The 20,827-nt window shown below is 41.4% G+C and overlaps 1 protein-coding gene across 1 annotated transcript in view; it reads left to right on the forward strand.

Moving 5' to 3' along the window:
* The first annotated feature begins 20,601 nt into the window (after positions 1-20,601).
* The window catches only part of GREM2 (gremlin 2, DAN family BMP antagonist), a 38,379-nt gene continuing 38,153 nt past the window's right edge, over positions 20,602-20,827 (forward strand). The window contains exon 1 of the mRNA XM_074580017.1: positions 20,602-20,690. The gene's annotated coding sequence lies outside the window, so the exon portion shown is untranslated. The remainder of the gene's footprint in view (positions 20,691-20,827) is intronic.

The raw sequence follows: 20,827 nt of genomic DNA on the forward strand, positions 1-20,827 counted from the left end.
TGAGTCTACTGAGTCTTTGGCAGCACATTTTCGTTCTCAAAACTGGAGTGGTGGTTGCCCATCAACAGCGGGCAGTTCCCAGGACGGGAGCCTGTTCTGCCCCGCTGGCACTAACCACAGCTGCAGCAGGAGATCTGCCAGTCTGTGAGCACAGGTCCCGCTCATTTAGCTTGATCAAGTCTTCACTTAAGCACACGCAGGCACACACAAGATGCTTCTTTTGCGTCTAGCTTCTTCCTCCTGAAAGGATGTGAAGATGCTTGTGCTTCTTGCTGCCGAAGGACTCCCAAAGCCTTGTATTTGTGGAAGAGGTAAGTGGTGGAGGAGACGGATGTGCAAAGGTAAGAAGGAGCATTCCTCAGAGCTAGAAATTACAGCACAACTGTTGTTAAGATCCCAAGCTCTAGCTTTATTGATTACAGTAAAGAGCCTCTAGTGACACTAAATACTGCTTTATTGCTGCTATTAGTATCAGGTATGGAGATACTGCAAGTAGTTGCAAGCTGAAGATTTCACTCCATAGGACTTTATCAGAATAGCAGAAGGTGAAGCCAGATGATGGAAAATGCATTTGTCAAGAGTTTGGTGTGACAGACATCCATTCCTGAGCTGTCATGCGCTGTAGTATCTGCTTTACATTCCTACATGGGGTTTTCGAACAGTGAGAGGAAGGGGTCAGTCCTTTCAAAGTTGATAGAGTGATGCTGGCGTTGATTTCTGTGGCTGCAGTCATGTGTCAAGAGGTTATTTGCGCTGCAACAGTGAGTTCAATACATGTCTACATTCCTGATACTTGAATCTCAAAAACATCACAAAAGGAGATGTCAGTAAACTGTTTTTTTTTTTTCTCTAAGCACCAGCTCTCTGTAGAAGTAATCATAGTAACAGCTATCACATTTGTGCTGACACTGGCCAACAAGGGCTGAAATCTTGGCTCTGTTGAAATCTTTAGTAAAGATTTGGCTGAGAAGTGTGAATAGGTTTTAACACAAAAATGAAAAGATGGAGAGGGGAAAAATAGAGTTTTGTGTAATAATGGTAAAATGTCTTTGTTTTTGAACATCCTGGATGTCAATGCCCTTAGTTTATAAAAGTTCAAGTTAGTTCATGATAAAACAAAACAAAACCAACTTAACTCCTCATTTACGTCTTTCCCTCCAAAAGAGAAACCCCAGCAGGACTGTGTTTGACTGCAGATGCTGGCAGAGCCACAGCCCAGCGAGGTACCAGGCAGCATCATGGTGGGTGATGAGGCGAGTCAAATGCCAACGGAATTCCTTTTGGTGAACACAGGGATTTGGTTCACGTCCTTAAAAGCTGCTGACGCCCTGGTCTGCAGCCCCAGACAGACTTTGGAGAGCATCCAGCCTTCAGACAGAAAGTTTCCTCTTTGTAGAGCTGATCTAACAAACACCCTCTCGATTGGTTTTAATTGACCTTGGAAGCCAGCTCTGTAAAACGAAAATAAAATAAATACCTGCGGCACCAAATACCTAAACCATGAAAAACACAGCGGAGCATCAGGTCCCTGATCTGTAATCCATCTGAGTTTTCTGACTAAATGTTTCTAAAAGTTTACTTGATCCTAAGAAAAGAAAATTAACTGAACTAACAGGCATGCCTCGTCTTTTTGGTGACCACAGGAATTACTATTAGTGTATTGTACAAAGATTCGAAAATGCTGCCAGAAATTATAGGTTAACTGGGATTTTTTTGTTAGCATCTTTTTGCGTATTTCCCATTAGAATTAGTGTTTATTTACTCATGGTGCTGATTTGTTTTCAGTTGCTCCTTTGTGATGCGGTCAAAACGGTGGGCAACGTCAAGAGCAGTTGAAACAGCAGATGGCAGCACCAGGCTGCTTTATCTGGGCTGTTAGAGCAAACCGGGAAAAAATATGACGCTAGCTGAACAGAAGTTTCTTAGAGTTTGTTTGCTTTCAGATCTCCTTCCTTTCTCCTATTCTTCTGGATTGTGGGATTTTTTTTTTTTCTTCTGAGTTTTCTACTCGCTACTGGAGAAAAGAACGGCAGAGGAGGAAAACCGTCATGTCAGGTCATCCTGTATTGATTTAGTAGAAGATAGTAAGACCTGATGTGACCCGCTGAAAAGATGACATAAGGTTATGGCCTAGCCTACCAGCGCTTCACGTCGTATTAAACACTCCACAGGGGCAACATCTGGAGGGTTAAACAACTGCTGGGTAATGCAATTTTAAATACCACTTCATCAAAGTAATAGACTCTGCAGGACCCTCTTGGGATCTGTAAACTGATGTGTTCCAGGCTTTGTGTGCTGCAGCCCTTTTGTGTAACACATTAAGGAGAGCCTGATAGCTCTGACTGTTGCAAAGTGATAGAACTGAGGTTTGCAAACTCATCTACAGCACACCGCCTTGTTAGGCCTGGGATCAAATGCATGGCCTTTATGGTTTTTCCTCAAAGCTTGGTAGCTTGTATATCCAAAATTCCTCTGAGCTGAGGAAAAGACTTTAGAAAAACAGATTTAGTCTTGAGTGTACTTTAACAGCAGTGTACGAGCTTCGAAAGGAGATCAGATCCCGTGCTTTCTGTTTTCCAGGGTAGTTATAGAGGAGGTAGCAAATCTTCTGTGTGCTCTTCATAACCAGTCAAGCTTTCAACCTGAATAACAAGCAGATTCTTCAGGTCCTTACTGGACCTGGCTCCTTTCCTGCATTCTTCAAATACAACCCAACTGTAGCTCCAGCAATACAAATCATGAAGGAAATGTGGTCTCCAATTTGGTGGCCCATGGAGGCTGGTGCCACCATCGAGCTGCAAATCAACGTACCTGACAGTTAGTAGGACAGTGTGCAATTTTCGGAAATAATTCCTTCCACTATTTCAGAGCTGCTAAGCAACAATTAAGAAAAGTCCCATTAAATAATTAATCACTTTAGTCTCATTGAATAATTAATCACTTTAAGAGAGGACAGCCCAAGAACTTTTTCCATTGCCTGCTAATGCAACATTTGCTTTCTGAATCCAAATCCAGCAAAACCCTTAGCCCACGGATTCCTGCGTCTGGGCAGACAGAATTTGATAGCTGTCACCGACCGATCTTTGTCACTACCAGGAGCATGTGGAAGGACACTTGGTAACTCCTTTCCAGGGAGAAAAATTTAGGGTAAGGCTTGCAGCCGGCATGAGCCGAGGTCAATAGAAAGGCTTTGATTCTTCCCGAGCGAGTATCTGCCCTCGCTGCTGTCCTTGCTGGCAGACCCTTCTCTCTGGTTTACTGCAATCATTTCGGATCAAAGGGCAGTGGAAAATTCCTCAATTACCTGACGCAGTTTCAGTTCAGAAAATGTCTCTGGGTAAGTTTTGATGTGATGCCTTTCGAAGAGGGATGCCGATGGCAGCCATAGAGCAGGGGGAGGAGGTCTGAAGCCAACTATAAGCCACCGTTGCAATTTTATTCTTGTTACTGCATGCTTGTAAACTCTGTGAGGTTATAGAGAGACCAGAGAAATATGTTGTTGTATCTCTGTCTCCACTGAGATATAAAATAGCCAGCCTTCGGCTACCTTAGTGTCAGCAGGAGCACAGACTTGAATGTCGCTGAAGTGGGTGCTGCAGCCTCCCTTGCCATTCTCCTTGCCATCCTGGCCCAAAATGTTTATATCAGACAGTCCTATCCACACCTAATCGTATTATGTAAACTATTCATTGGAGATGATAACATTTATGACTGCATATATACATGAAAGATGCTCTCCCCTCACTAAACTAGTTTGCGGCCTATGCTTTAGCAACAGAACTTATTGAGAATGCAGACATATGAGCTACTGTAATTTACTTACTGGAATTATTTTCCATCCCTTGTTACTGCTGAGTAGACCACGGCTGCCCTCCATCTGTGGAGAGGTCTTCATAAGAAAATGGGGAGCAGTAGGGAAACAGCATGGATTCTCCAAAGAATGCATTAGTTTATTTATTTATTTCAAATGTCTTTCATGTCTTAGCTTTGTGCATCTTTTCCAAGAAGCAAATGCTTCACAGATGGAAAGAAGCAATTTTCAGTTGTAAAAATTCTAAACAGTTCAGGTGAAATGAAAAACAGAGCTTCCTGGAGACACGCCAGCTTTTCTTTTTTTATTATTTTTTTTTTTCCCCTCCCAGCCTCACTTTGATTGTGAAAATATTTACCCACCTCCAGACTTTATAGCATGAGAAATGCCCTGCCTGCGGTCTAATCCGCGCCTGAGGTATCACTGCAGGGTCGATTAGAAAGGAAGGCTCCTATTTCCACACAGACACTACGCATCTGCTCTGATTTTCTGCAGGGTACATCCACAGTAACCCCACTGCAAAAATTGAGTCTCACAAAAACCAAGCTTATCCTGGTGTAGCTCCTCTTGTGAAGGGAGCTCTGCTACATTGTCATCAGGAAAAGGTCTAATTTGTCCACTGATACTCTGTTTTCTGTCAATTCAGATGGCTAGGTAGTGATATTGGGGAAAAAAAATCATAGGTGATTTGTGAGAAAGAGTAATGAGCTTATTTTTAGATACCTCCCGCTGATAAAACCTTTTAGGATTTACAGCAGATCAAATTAGCAGGAGCTTTTGTAATTACCCTCAGAACCTTTGGATATGACACACTCCTATGAGGCACTTAAATCTCCCACACGCTCCCCATGGGGAGCTTAACTCATCCTCTGGGATATCTGCCTCGGAGCCAGACACCTACAGCCAGACACCTATACATCTGTGACCCACTATGTGTAGACTGAAGCCCAGCAGTGGACAAAACAGTATCTCCCCCACGTTGCTGGTGGCCCTGGATGCGGAGCCGGAGTGATCCCCACGCAGGGCCGGCATCTGCAATGGAAGGAACGAGCATGGGGGACTGGAGCTGCCTCTGGGTGATGGGGGGGAATCCAGCCCCTTAGGCTCGAAATCATTCGGGACACTCAGGATCAGACACTGAGGAGAGTACAGAAGAAGGCCTGTAATTATTAGCTGCTGCTGCGTCTCTGGGAACGCAGCTCCGGAACACAGTAATGCATAACGCTCGGTCACTGGCCCGCTTTGGATGTTGCAATGGACTTTACAACACGCATTTGACAAGCATGTCGTGCGGGGCTCTACAGGAAGAGACAGAAACACTCGGCGGTGGGTGCTGAATCAGGGTCTAAATGTGTAATCCAAGGTCATTTGCTATAAAGTCTAGGACATTCCCTGAAAAACGTTGAGTTGTGCAGGAAATGTCTGGTTACTTGTGTAACTGTTTGCAAGATATACAAACTCGTCAGGCTCTGACTCCTAAGTCTTATGACAATAATGCATTTTCTTCCAGACATGTTCAATTGCATATCTGATACACATACTGCTCGGCCAAAATGATTTGTTAGTGATTTATTTTGAATATCTAGCCTTTACCATATGACATCACCTCCTTAACTTGATGAAAAAAAGGTTTAGACTGAATTCTTCCCATTAAAAATAATAGGGCAATGGTTTCTTGATGCCAATATTTACTGATATCAAAGCAAAATATTGTCTTGGTTATTTGTCTTAATTTAGCCCAAACAGTACACAAAGCACAGTGTACAAAAACAATATGTTCTTTCTTCTAAACCAGATCATCACTTACTAATTACTATATGATTTGAATGAAAACAGAGGCATGATTCAGCGATGCTTTATAGAAACTATCTCACTATATTTAGAGGGTTTTTCTTACCTTGATTGATAGAGGGGTCATATAAAATAACTTCCTACATCTGTCTTCATCCAAATTCTCAGAAGGATTGCTTTTTAATTGTCTGTTAGTGAAAATGCAGCAGAATGAGACCCAGATCCTTTGCTAAGATCTCTAAGAAACAGCTACATTATGTAATTGGATAGTCATATACATAGTGTGTGTATATGTGTATGCCTGTGTGTATGCACACACATATATAATAATTTTTTAAACTTTAATTAAAGCTTACAGATCCCAGTGGTATTTGAACATGCCTAAAATTGAGGTGTTGCCGTTGTGTTGGATTTGGATACGTTTTGTACAGACCAGTTAATGTATCTAAATCCAATACAAAATCCAACCCTGTATTAGAGAAAGTTAACGTGAGAACCAATATGCCCAGAGAGGATCCTTTGCTTCTGAGCGCGGACCTGGATGCAGTCAGAGATGTGCCTCACCTTCCTGGGATTTCTGTCCTATTTGGAAACTCACATGGAAACTCAAGGGTTTCAAGCTCAGAGAAAGCATCAAAGAAAAAGTATTTTAAAGGAAGGACCACTGCCTGAATACCTACAAGGCTTTGTACAGAACTGATCTGCTTCTAGCAGACCAGGAAAACAAGATTTGATCCAAGACTTTTGACTGAGTTATCTAGGACACGTTCGACTGAATTATGAATGAATCTAACTCTTCCCTGTTAGATTTTTGTTGCCTAAGAAATCTTTAGCAGAAGCTATGAATGCATTTCTCTCAAACCTTTCTAGCATAACACTTCCTGTTCACAGGCACTCAGCAGACCATTACTCCCACCTGCATTGAGTGCTTTCTCCTCCTGCCTTCTCTCTAACAGTTCCCGTAGCAGGCTCCCGTACCAAGGGTGGAGTGGTGTAATGGGAACCATGTTGTGTCGGTGAGGAACACATCAAAGCCCATTCATCAACAGCTTCTGCGCTTCACTGGCTGCAAACATGCCCAAACAATACCAAACACATCCAACACGAACTTTCAGCCACAGCTTACGTGTTGTTGCTGTTGCATGGAGGGAGGAGAATTTCTGCCCAGTTGCCACTAGATGGAGTAAAGCCAAAACTGTACACGTAATTAGTCTTGCGGTGGAAACGCATTCGTTTCCTATATTTTTTTTTTTTTTCCTTAAATGAGTCTATGAAGTTGAAAACCAAGCCTCTCTGGCTCTAGATGGAGTAAAAGCGCCCTGTTTATTTTAGTATGCTGAAATGATTTGCAACTAGGGTTCACTCAAAGGCTTCACGGCATGTGGACTTTCCAGTTTGCACATTGGAGAACTGGAGTAAAATTCTTAAAAGACTGGTTACCTTCTTTATCTTCCAGCCCTCAATTCAGATGAGTCTTCTAAAAAGGAGTCTAAACTACGGAGAGAGCCCCCATGCTGTGGCTGTGCCGGTACACAGGTTCTATCTTTAGATGTCTAAGGCAGATCATTAATATCGGATGGTGCCAACATCCTTGACAGAGTTTATTGATAGTCTGTCTTCCCTCTTTCTCTTCCACTCTGTTAGCATGCCTTTTGTACTTGTCCGTGCAGGCATCTAAATTTCCATCCTCTGCTCAACTAATTACATGCTAATAATAAATGGGAAAATCACAAAATATTTCCTCTTGGGGTGCGGCAAATTATCACTTACACTGTTTTCACAGAGCAGGTGGTATTCCCAGATGTGCTCGGCATTGCTCTAGTTTTGTTTCCAACTAGAGGAGTTTTACTATTGCCTTAAATGGCAGCTGACAATAAGATAACGGTTATGGCTTCTGAAAATATCCTGCGTACAGGTGTGTATTTTGAAAAGTACAGCACAGTTTGAACAGTGAACATACATTTATGAAGTTCATAACACTGTTGTTTTTGTAATTGTGACAATTCTGCATGTACATTAAACTGTTGAACCCTCTGAAAGAAAGTCCACAGGTGTTTTATGTAGTGTTTTGCTTAGTTCATAGAATAGAATAATTTCACTTGGAAGGGAGCTGCAAAGATCACCTAGTCCAACTGTCTGAGCAATTCAGGGCTGACCAGAAGTAAAGGCATTTTATTAAGGGCATTGTCCAAATGCATCTTAAACACTGATGGGCTTGCAGCATCAACCAGCTCTCTAGGAAGGCTGTTCCAGTGTTTGACCACCATCTCGGTATCTATTCCAGTCCCAAAAACCCTGATCTCCTATCACATCTTATTTGGCAAGAAAGTAACCAATTCATTCATTCTCTTCCTTGAACATGAATTATACGCTATTTTTTACCTTTATTCCTTCTGAAGCAGGAAACATTTCTACTTCACAAACTTTGAAGATCTTCTGCTAATCAAATGAAAGCCTTGCAGATCTCTGCTACCACCAATAGTCTTCCAGATGAGGCTGCTTGGATGTTATTTCTATTCCACCAAGTGAGGCTCCTTTTTACTGTACTCAGTGATGAAATGATTTAAGGCAATAGCTGGTCAGAAATCCAAATACATCTCATCAAGAGATTTTTAAAAGAAAACATTGAGGAATGTTTCTGCTTGAAGAATAATCTTGTATTTTCTCCAGGAAGTTTTGAACACATTCGGGAAAAAATAGAAACTTTGAAACAGAATCATGTATCTACTTAAAATGTTCTGTCATGGTATTTTTGCAATTTCTTTTTGAAAGCAATGAAATTACTGTTTATAACAAAACAAGAAATTATAAATGTATTTTATATCAATTGATCTTTTGACCAGAAACACCATTTTGTTTGAGATTTTAGAACTGATTAGTGGAAATTACAGGTCATCTGGACAGCAAAAACAGTTGCCATTTCAACGTAGATTACATCAATTTGAAGCAAACCCAATGTTTCTACATGCAAGAGTATTTCAATCTCTTCTACAGAGCTCCCCATGCCAACTGCTAACCTCTCCATGTTGTGCCTGCACACCTCGAGAGCGTCAGGATTTAATGACCAGAGGTGGCTTGTGAGGTCTCAGTTGTGCAAGCAAAGTTGATTTTTGTCTCTCCAAAGCGAGTGGAGGGGGGCAAGAGCCAGGCATTTCTGTCACAGACAGGAGAGGAAGAGTGGGCAGGAACTTAAGAAGGGATGAAAGAAGAGCCAAGGGAAAGCATTAGCAGTTCAGGCTTGCTGCTCCTTGTTCTTCCAGGTGGATAGGGAAACTGAGCCCAGCTGGGCTGCCTCCAGCCTAGGACCGTGACAACACCCCACATTCCAGCTCTTTCTTCAGCAAAGCAGTGGAAACATCCAGGTTAGATCTCTGGCATAGGCAGAGTCTGGTTTTTTTTTTTCCCCTCTCTCTCTTCCATGGTAGTATCCTGCCAAAGCATCTTGCCGAGGCCTACCATTAGCTCTGATTTTGACTAATAATTCCTTTACTTTGCTCAATTCAAGAGTACCGTGCCAGAATTTACAGGGTATTTAGGTGAGATGCATGTCTTCTGCTACCAAAGGACATGAATCCCTCCGCAATCAAATAATTCTTCTTACTGAAACTGTAAACCGAATGGAGTTGGCATATCATAATTTTCCAAGGCTAACTTTCCATAGGCTAGGTTATCCTATGTGCTACAGAGCTTTTGGACACAAAAAATGAAGGTTTAGTTTACCCTTCTTCACTAATTAATTTATGATTGTATTAACTCCCTCTTCCTTGACATCCCTGCTGGAGTATTAGTTTAGTATCACATCTTATGAACATCAGGTACATCAATAGCTCTTGCAATTAATACAGATTTCCTTTCAGGGCTCTCATACATGTCTTCTAACAATTCCTCATCCTATTTTCTTCACAAAATTGGGCATCACTGTATTAAAATTGTGCTACGAAGAAGCTGACAATTATTTGTTGCTTTGATTAAACACTTTGAGTGTAGCCGTTAATATCGATACACATTTCTAATCTACATGGGTGGGGGGATCCACCACAACTACCTAACTTCAGTTTCCTAAAAACTAGGCATCATATAGAAAGGAATTCTCTAGCTTTTTTGGTACTCAGTGGAGAGGAAGAAGCACTTCTATAAAGCAAATAATTTCTTCTGATGACACGTGTAAGGCTATGGCATCAGTAACTCTCTAGAGATATTTTTCTCTCTCTGCCAGTCATAAAAGGGAACCTAGGTGACTAACTTAAAGTAGAATGAACTAATTTTTTAGAAGCTAAAGTTAGGTCAGATGAATCCCAACAGCTATGTCTTAACTTTAGCATCTAGCAGAAAAGTGTTTTTATGTCAATTAAAAAAAGCTCTGTATCAGGAGCATAGCTATACATTTGCTAATGCATATGTATTTAAATATTAACAAGTCAGTCTATCTAAACCCCAATATAGGCACAACTACATTACAACAATATGCACCAACTACGTTTATTTCAAGATAAGGTTTCTTTGTGTCTCTCCCCTTCCTGACCTACCTTTCTATCTCTTCATAGTCTGGAAGTGATCACTGCCTAAATACTTGGTATGTGGTCATAGTTTTTTTTTTTAACTTATTGAAGAAAAAGCATTTGGAAACATCTCACTCTCTTCACTGCATATTGCTTGGCAATATTCTATAGTGCAAAAGTGGTTTTAAAATTGGGTTGCTTCCTGTTGCTCAGCTTGTAAGCCTCAAGTCTTTATATAATTTTGCAGCTGTGAAATATCATTTCATTCTAAGGCTGTAAAGAAAATTGCTTCCTTCTCCCTTGTTCAGGCAGGACCACCAAGCAAAGGGAGAAAGGATGCAGCCAGGGGCTGTGCTGGCTGTTGCCTGAGGTCAGAGCAGGGGAAAGGTCTGCAGTTCATGTACGCGCAGCTTTTGTTGGGAACATGTTTGTGCCTGGGACCATAGGAGCCAACAACAGCGCGTGCCTGGGACAGACACAGCTCCGTCAGTGTGTCCTTGCCGTTCAAACCTGTTATTCAGCCACGCCGGCGCTGGACCTGCCCTTAGTTGGGAAAGAAAATTATGCCAATGAAAGCGATTCTTTTTTGATATGGAAAAACGTCAGAAGGGGCTAGGATAAGATTAGCAAAACAATTTCCATTGCTGACCAAACACCAATTTAAACCCAGGTCACCAAAGGTGAAATGTCACTACACCAAGTTATGTAGTTTTGACTTCCCAGTTAATCCTTATTTCAAGGTAATGAAACTCAACTGTCAGCTGGAATACCGTGTCCAGCCCCAGCATCCACACCTTCAAAAGGATTTTGAAAAATTGGAAAGCATTCAGGAAACTGCTTCAGGAATGCTTTGAGAACTCTTTAATCCAGCAGACAAAGGCATAACAAGATCCAGTATCAGAAAGCTGTGTTTTGAAGTATTCAGATTAGAAATAAGGGGTATACGAATTGCATAGGCAGGCTGCCACTGCAGACTTTTGAATCTAGACTGGTTTATCTTGTTAAAAAGATCACCCTCTGCCTACCTGGGCTTTGAGGACAGAATTAGCAAGATTCTTCAGATTTCCCCAGGCCTTGGTAATAGCAATAAGTCAATGAAAAGCAAGACTTAATTTCAAGCCTTATGCCTCAGGTCTTCTCTTTTTGAGTATGCACGTGAAAGTTAGTACAATAGTCTCATACCCAAAGGAAAGCCCGAGCCAAGCCTTAGAGAAATTCTGATAATTGGTTATTTTAAACTATGTTCTTAGATTCCTATCGATAAAAAAAATAATGCCCCCCCCCTTTTTTTTTTACTAGAAATGTGAGTTATGATCCAAACTTATATATATATGTTCAAAGAGTTGGAGAAGAGAATATGCTGCTAAAAACAGCTATAGAAAACAATTTACTCTAGGATTCACTCTTTCCATACTTGTTCAATATCCACTTGCAAATCATAAGCTCATCAGATTTGGTCAGTATTTAAAGCCATTCAGCTATATTTGCATTAAAAGAATTTACCGTACCTATACTTGAGACCATTCCTACTTTTTTTATATTTGATACTCTTATTGCAATGGTTACCTGGTGTTGTTTATGCTACCCACGTGGATGAGTGCTCTAACGCATCCAATGCAAATACTTGCACACTCAGACTGAAGCGTGGCATCCACAGATGTTTGCTTGAATAAAACTTAATTACTTAACCAGAACATGAAAAACTGCATAAGCAAAACTGAAATTATTTAAAGTCCTAAAAATATTCTCTGAGTACTTTGCACCAGTGCAATGAACATTCAGAGGAAAGTAGCATGACACATCAGAGACTTCCAATGTCCTGTTCTATTTTATACATGATTTTTCTAGGTGGTATGCTGCCCCTTTTACCTATTGCTGCTTCATCTCTTCTTTCAATATAACTTTGGAATTGTCAAATCCTTCTGTCTCCAGCGCTTTCTCATAATTTTCCTCATGCCTGTTTTCCTCCCATCCTGACCATTCCAGTTCCAGATTATTCCACTCCACCAGACCCTAGATTTAGGAAAGCGTATTACTTGTGAAAATGAGGCGGCATATGTGCAAGTCACCTTGCTGTAGTTACACTGTGAAGTTCTGCTCATCTGCAGTGCATTTTTCCTCTGCAGATGGCCAGGGCACCTGCATGAAGTATATAGTACTTCATGTACATAGTACTTCATTACATGAAGTAATATCGCAGCTATGTGCTCCCCACAGCACCTCAGGAGCTGCAGAAGTTTGTTTCTGAATTTCCTAATGGTTAGAGGGAACGGCACTAAGCCCGTCATCTTACATAACATTTAAGCAGACAATGCTGGTACTGAAAGCAGACCTGAAGATGTGCTTATATATTCAGAAGTCTGTCTGTTTGTTTTTTTTTCTAATTATGTAAGTTGGCTTAATAGGAGGCAATAGTATGAACTGTACCTGTCTATCACATACACACACACCCCTTCTCAACAAGAAGACTCATAAAGTTGATCAATGAAAATATAGATCTAGGACTAGAAGAAAGGTAATTATGGGGGGGGTCTTGCCTTCTTGTTCCTGGTATGATTTTAGCGGTCTAATCTTGTTTCTTTAGCATGCAAATTTCTCCTTATTCCTACCCAGGCTTACTGTCATATATAGAAAAGTGGATTATTCAGATGCTATATAGCATGACGTGTTAAGAGACATAAGTGTGCACAGCAGTACTGTCATTTTTAACTTGCTGAAGATCCTCAAGGACTTTGGAGCTGGAGGCTTTATAAATACCTGGTTGTAATCAAATATGTCCCTTGGAGAAAGGAGGATGCTTTTCCAAATGCAGTGTCAAGTAAATCTTCCTGCACTGCCTTGAATGCTTTGTGTTCCATATGGATGATTCTCTTCTTGTCCCTGCATAACTTAACATGAACTAAAATATATAGCATATATTATATATTATTGATATCAAAATGGATTTACTGATGCACTTAGGCTTGTGTGTTCACTATGCATTTATGTGCATAGTCAGGCACCTCATTGTCTATAAACTGAATATTTACCAGTCGTTAGGTACAGCCACCTGAAGCACCCTGCCCTCTGATGTTTAATACTCTGGCAATAATCCCAGTCCATCACTGAGAAACTCCCTAAATAGTTTGCTTGAGCGTTCATAAAGGCTAGCTGCTTTTTGAGAACGGACAGACACATGCATTAATTCAGGTTCCAGCCCAGCCTCCCATGAGGCAGCGGGCAAGTTAGGTGAGCAGTGAGTGGTCCTCGTGGAAGTCGGGGCAGCAGAACGGCGGCTGCTGACCAGGCTCCCAAGGCCCCTGGCCTGGCGTGGGAAGATGGCACGTCTTGCTCCCAGCACTTGTGATAGAGCTGGTCAGATGCCAGATTTGCTCTTGAGACGTATCTTATTTGGTAGTTCTGCTCTCTCATCAGTTTTAACCTTATATTTATACCTTTGGGGAAAAGGACCTAGCCAGCTCAAATTCAAGAAATTCTCTCCAAGAAGAGGAAAAGACAAACCTTTATTTCTTTTTTCCTTAAACTCACTGTGCATAAATATTCTCTCTATATATACATCGCTTTCATTACATAACACAGCATATTACGGATTATTTTGTTGTTTAAAAGAAGACTCTTCACAGTGAATCCACCCACAGCTGACAAAGATGTGTTATTAACTAATAACAAAACAAGAAGGAACTGAAGGAATGAAGAAACAAAATGCTATGTTACTTAATGTGCATATATATCTCAAAGTTTAGCTGGGTAATTTAGTCAGAACTGGGCAGACATAGCTGTGTGACATTAGGAGCAGAGAGAAGGAAAAAAAAAATCCCATCATTTACACAGACTTGATGAATGATGTATTAACTGTGCGTAAATTGTATAAAACAGGCCAGGCAGATTGACAAAACTTGGCAAAAATAGTTCAATCCACAGAGTCAAATTATGCAATAAAAACAAGCTGGTGCTTTTCAAACTGGTACATTTCACTTTAAAAAAGGCAGAAATATTCCTAGATTCCCAACAAATCATAGATTCCACTTGTTTTGGCCAAATCTCGGTCCCTTTCTACTTCATGCAATACATGTGAATGTTTTTGTAGTGATACAAATTTTGTTGTTGTTCAGTCTTCCTGGTCCCTGAGCACATCTATTTATTTCCTAGGGTTATGAAAAAAGCATCTTAAGAAAATAACATAAGGGGATGTAGACTGGACATTATGTTTACGAGGCTTCCTAAAGAATAGGACTTGCCTGGGACAGTCATATGTGGCAAATGTTATGTTACAGGATATTCTATGCTCTCTCACCTCATTACCTCATTCAGTAGCAACTTAATATTGTTTCTCCGCAACATTTAGCTGACGTGATCATAATATATTTGAAATATTGAAAGAGGAAACTATCCTTTTGTTTAAACCAATGATTTCAGCGAAATGTTCATGTATTTCCCAAAACATCCACTGACAGTCACTATCAGTGAGATAAATTTAGGTTTAATTAAAATATCTAATTCAATTGCGCCATGTGATATTAATAAACTTTTCCCTTGTGTGCTGTACATATTAAATTGTTATCATATGTATTCCATCCTCAACGTATCCCTGGCAGGATTCTTGTCACTTAAAATCTGCCCTGCTGTCACAAGGAACCATCCATCATTTTATTTGTTTGCTTGGAGCATCCTCCTCTGCTTGGGGAGGGGGGGGCTACATTTGTTTTGGGCAACTCAAGCATCTCCCACAGCCGTCTCGCTCTGTCCTAGTGAGGAAGAAAATGCTTGTTAAGTTCAAAGAAGTCATAGAGTCTCACTCATGAACAGCGATGGGCTACCTCAAGAGCAGTAATAGGGGAAAGCCTGAAGTACACAGAGTGAAAGAACCGGAGGTGTTACACCTAACGAGATGTAAGAGTGACTGAGCAGGCTGAGGATCGTCTTTTCCTCTTCTTCATAGCTGCTGTGACGTGAGGTCCACAAACAAGGACAACATGGTGCTTTGGGTGAGTTTTTTCTCCCTTGGGACATGCTGCAACTAGTTAGTCGTCTTTCGTCTTAGGGAAGTTTTGAACAGTTTTTCCTCTGGAACACCAGAGATTTGGAACACCTCGAACTAAAGCAAGAAGCTGGAGCACGTTATACAAGGATACGATATCTATGGCTGGGTTATAGATCAGGTTTTGAGAGGAAAACCACCAGGAGATTAGGAACTGAGGAGGAGCAAGGAAGTGTTAGCTTTTGCAGCTGGAGAAAAAATACCCCTAAGATTCTGAAACTTTGTATTTTCCTTTTTCTTCCTTTCCAATTGCATGAATTTGTGCTGCTTGGGAGTAGAGTGAGACGTCACACAAAGAGCACCACTTGTAAGAATCTCACTCAACACATTTTTCATGAAAGAAATTAACCAGGGACCCAGTTAATTACTCACAGTTCTTGGAAGAAGCTATATTGGCTGCCTTCCTGGTTCCACACATATTGCCTTTATTAGTCGTTATACGGCAAGTGAATCATACATGAGAGAGCTGGTCTGGCTCTAATATTTTGAGATTATCTGGTCCTATTTAGTGATGTTCCCTAGAGATCCAGATGTCCCCACAGCCCTTCATGACAGTGAAGAAGGAAGAGAACTCATCCCAAAGACTGCTGCTCTCTGCGGCTCATCTCTCTTCTTTGGCTAGGTAGTCTCTCAATCCAACCAGAGAAAACAGAGATGGAGTGGAGGTTAACTGGTCTCCTCATTCATTCAGTGCAGCTTGGATTTAGGCAGGATCATCTGCTCTAAAACCACTGGCGCATCATCAAAACAGGGTAAAAAAGGAGTGTCTAAGTTTAATTTAGAGAAAGGGAATGACGGGCCTCAGATAGCTTTACATTAGTTTATTCTCTTAATTGTCATTGAAAGCAGTTCTAAGGAAAAATCCAGATCTATGTGTACGAAAGACAAAATATAGGCCTGGACATGTGTAATGCTTTGGCATATGACATCACTGCTTTCACTCTAGATGAGCAATTTTTGAAGGGTTCTGGGTAGCTCAGGTTCCTCAATTGAGAATGCAAGGATTTTGTAAAGTGTTCATGACTTAGTGTTGAGAAGCATGTTTTGGGCTACCATGTTCTGAGAAAGGACCAGTGAATATCTACAGACCCACTCTGCCTTAAAAGGGAATGACGGCATTAACATTTCACACCCTCCTTCCCTCTGCTTTTTTCTGTTCTTCACTAGTTGCCCCTTTTCTTACCACGATCTCCTCAAAACCGGTATGGCAGCATGTATCATTAAGCCTTCACCAGGCTAAGTAGGAATCATCCCCGGGCTGGAAAAAAAAATTCCAGTCAAGGAGAAGTTTATTTCAGGCCCTGTGTGGACTCATCTTTTTTTAATCCGGTAAACTGAATTTGTGAGCCTTCTGAAGAGTTTTCAAAGGTAGATGTGTGAGGAGCAATCATTTCCTCCAAGGAAACACACAAGGGAGAGGCAACTTTTAAATACCTAACGCGCAAGCTGCTGGAGCGTACAGATGGGCTCAGGGCATCTGGGTAGAGCTAGACTTCAGTGAAATTTTACTGGGAATGAAGGGAAAGAAGGTAAAGGCAGAGAAAAGTGTTAGCGCTTTCTTTTGCTTCTAAGGAGTGCACGGAGCAATTTACATTTGAAGGCAAGACAGAGAAAGTTTCATTCATGTCTACTGTGAAATGTAAAGATGGCATTTTTGACAGGAATAGGTTTATCCATGTTAATGAAGTTCATTACTGGGGGGTTAGAAGAAGTATTTACTCATGTCCCGGGATGGGATGTTGCCCTGTCTCAGGTAGAGCCATATTTTAGAGTTGTTTTTCATAGCAGAGATAAAGTACTGAAAAAACAGGATCCAAATTGCTGCTGCTTAGAGTGCTTTTCTGGCTTGAGTCCACAATGTTATAAAGGACTCCAAATTAAAAAACAGGTGCACTGTGTCCAAAGGCATTTAGGTGCCTAATTGTCTATGAAAACAGTACGAGCTGTTGAAGATCTTGACAAGCGTGATTAATCGTAGGGGGATGTGACATTCTCCTGCATTCTCGCAGCTTCTCCTAAGCCACGACCCAATATTGCCGCTACGACCTATTCCACAGGCAGCTGAATTATCACACAGATAAGCTATGTGCCAAACGCTCTGCGTCAGCAGTGGGATATCATGTTTTGTAATTCCCATTCAAGCAAGGTGGCTTTAAATGGGAATTATCAAGGAGCCACAAGTGGAATACTTGTGCGAAGTGACTATAGCTGGGGTGGGTCCAGCCACCGAGACTGGGGAAACTCAAGACCAGGAGTCAGTCACAGAGGGCAGACCAGCCCAAGGCTCCAGATGGAAAGCACGCTCAGGAAAACAGAGAAATCAACGATACCCCAAGCCAAAGAGCAAACCAAGAGCAAGGTCAGGAAATCAAAGAGCTTGTACGGAAAGTCTTGGATAAAGATGAGTTAGGACTAGAAGGAGATAAAGCAGGTTAATCAAGAGGTGGGAAGAGCACAAAACCAAAGGGGATGCAAGGCAGTGAAAGCAGTTTGTGGGGTTGCCCCCTGTGCCTGAATTGGAAACATATGCCAGCCAGACAGTCAGGCTTCTCAGGACACTGATCTCCTAGGAAAGCATTGAGCGCAGCTCCTGGCTCCAGAGCTTGGCTGCTTAGTCAGGGCCTGAGAGAGATGTTCCTAACCTGCGGCAAATGACCAGTTTGTTCATTCATTGTAGATATGTCAATTTACAAGCAGGGAAAACTTGTATGATGGAATCACCAGATCTCTCAGGTCTACAGCCCTTCGTGCTCTGCAGGCTCTCCTGCCAGATGTCGTCACAGATCGAGATGAGCTCTGTGTTCAGTGCTGCTGAGCAGAACAGAATTTCTGTCACAGCAGTGACGAAGATATGGTCCTTGCTGTGAAGGAGATGGGCACCAGTTGTTTGTGTTTCGTCTCAGTGTGAGACAAAAGACATGGATTACAGTCATTCCTGAAACGTGGCCACATCAGAAGTAGAATGCAGTCATGAAATCTGTAGATTAAAAGTAGGTATATGCTTCAACAGCTTGCTGAATTATGAGCTCTGTAATTGCCAGGGGATGTTAAAAGGTTAGTCTGTTAGTTTAAGCACAGCACACAATAGAAGTCACACTGGAGGAAAGATGCAGTGATACCAATATGACTGTACTTTAAACTGGTATTTCTAGGTAATTGCTATATCTGAAGCATATAACTATTTTAGTTTTAAAAATCAAAACAAAAACCTGCACAACTAACTAAAGTATTTTGAATGCCATAAAGCTCTGGTTGTAGACAAGAGCAAAGAATAAACATGCTATGTATTTTCTATGGCAGATCAACCCCCTTTGCAGTTCCCATTAACCAAATTGTAAAAAAAAAAAAAAGTCTCAGTTAGCCTCGCTACTAGATATGTGGAAGGAATATGTGTGAAAAACAAACTTTGATCAAATAGAAAATGTAACATTCCTGTTTTAAACATAAGGCATGTAATGAGAAAATAAAAATTATTTATGAAGTCAAACGACTTTTAAATCTTTAAATTCCCCACATACCTTCTAGGATTATAGTAACCTGTGGAAGGTCATTATAGTTATAAGGGAAAAGATTAAATAAGCACTTAAGCAGACATAAATAAAACGGACAGGTTAAAAGCTATTAAATTGAACGAGACTAGAGGGAAACCTAATCAGTGCTGTAAAGGAATCCAAACTAACACAGAAGGAAACAAACACAACGTTGAGAATGGCTAACGGGAAGTAGCAGCTCTGGAAGAACAAAATCTTATGAAGTCCCAAGTCATCTGTACCACAGAAAGTTCCTGGGTTATAAGGAGGAGCACAAAGAATTTGTTACAGGAAAACTTCCGTATTGACTGCAGAGCTTTTCCCCAAAATAACACAAAGCAGGAGATAAAATTTGGATAGAGATGATAAGATAATACAGTTGAAAACTAGTAACTGGAAGGAGGCCTAAGGGAACAGCCTGCCACGGTGTTTCCTTCAACAGCCGCTCAGCGGGGGAGCCGTACCCCTTCCTCCGACACAGCTCCGTCTGTCGAGGGAGAAAAAGGGGACGCTGAAAAAAGGGGTTGAAACTGGAGCATGATTCAAGAGTAAGCACTCTTCCTAGGAAGAAGTCAGGGTGAAGGAAGGCACCACCTTCTGGCTTAGGGAATATTGAAAGACAATCAGCTGGTGACTTGGATAAGGAGGGTGCGGGAAGAAATATGCCCGCTGTAGAGGTGTGGGGGGGTGATGGAGATGCAGTGGCTGCTGTGCCTGTTGGGCCGTGGCTAGAAATGTAGCTTGATCTCTAAAGTAGTGATTTCATTTCTCCCAGGAAAATAAATAGGCAATATGTGAAGGAAAAAAAGGAAACTTTTTTTTTTAGTTACTCTTGTGTTCTAGAGGTGTAGCTCCACTGAATTCACCGAGGGACGTTTTTGCTAATAGAGCTTTTCAAATGAGGCATGGATTATACCACAAGTATGAATATTTCTAAATATGTCTGGTTTTATATATTTCTCAATATTTCTATTTTTATTTTTCTGACTTTTGCCTGAACAAAAAAAATAAATAAACAAAAGCATTTGTTTTAACTAGTTCTGTATGCCCCAAAGAGGCAAAAGTATGCATGCTTTCTAGAGAAGGACAAATAGCGTACAATTTTGCGGGGAAAAAAAAATTAAATACAGAATCAATTAAAGAAGTTATGGAGGTTACCATTTGAGAATGTACGTGCTGCTGTCATGCAAAGGTATCTCTGCAACTCCCTTCTCTGTTTCAAGTGCTACAGTCTGCCAAATTTGGACAAATGTTGACTTTTAATGGCACCTGATGTACCAACAGACATTGCCATTACTTAACAGCATCAGTTAAATGCAGGTCATTGCACTAATTAAAAGTACATAACTGATCATTTTGTTCTCCCTAATTTTAATAAGCAATTTTGCCAACATGTTTACTGGAAATATTACAACATCTTCCTGCACTGAGAAAACCCAAAGGGCCTATTTATCTGGTTCAGCTGTATTCTTGTTTGAACAGAGGGTCATACTGAAACCAAAGGATTGCCATTTTGCCCAGAAGACAGGTCTAAGGTTTGACTTAAGACTACAGAACGTCTGTGGGAGGGAGAATCCTTTTCCATAGGCCGCTTAAGTCACCCTGAGCGAAAAGAACACCAACATCAACGTTGCACTAAGGAATGACAATCACAGCCGCTACAATTTAATAACCCTAGATTCAGGAAGAGGAGGCTTAGCATCCTGATTTTATTTTCTGGGCATGCCATGATTTGACGTGTAGTTAACCAAGACAGGGCCAGGAACCCAAACAGCGTAAGAAAAGCAAACTAAACTCGGGCAAAGAATGCTTTGTCCTACCCCAGATTTAGCCCTCAGGTGATCAGGCGCTGCATGCTTTTAATTTTACCAGCTAGGGCTATTTTTTAAAATGTTCGGAGAACAAACGGGGCTGAAATATTGAGCGTGACACAAGATGTCATGAGCGCTTAAAGTTGCGGGTCCTGCGGCCAAAGGAGGAAGATGCGAAGGGAAAGGAGAGCGTGTTTTGTCAGACCCGGGGTGAGAATGTCCCTGCATAAACAAAAGCCTCGGGATTGGACGTCGTATTAGGGAAAAGGCGGGTGGGTGGGGGGGGAGAAGAAGAGAAAAGGAGCGGGGGTTTAGATCTGCCCACCACCAGGTTGCGGGGCCGGCGG

This window comes from Larus michahellis, chromosome 3, assembly GCF_964199755.1.
Source record: "Larus michahellis chromosome 3, bLarMic1.1, whole genome shotgun sequence".
Taxonomy (NCBI): domain Eukaryota; kingdom Metazoa; phylum Chordata; class Aves; order Charadriiformes; family Laridae; genus Larus; species Larus michahellis.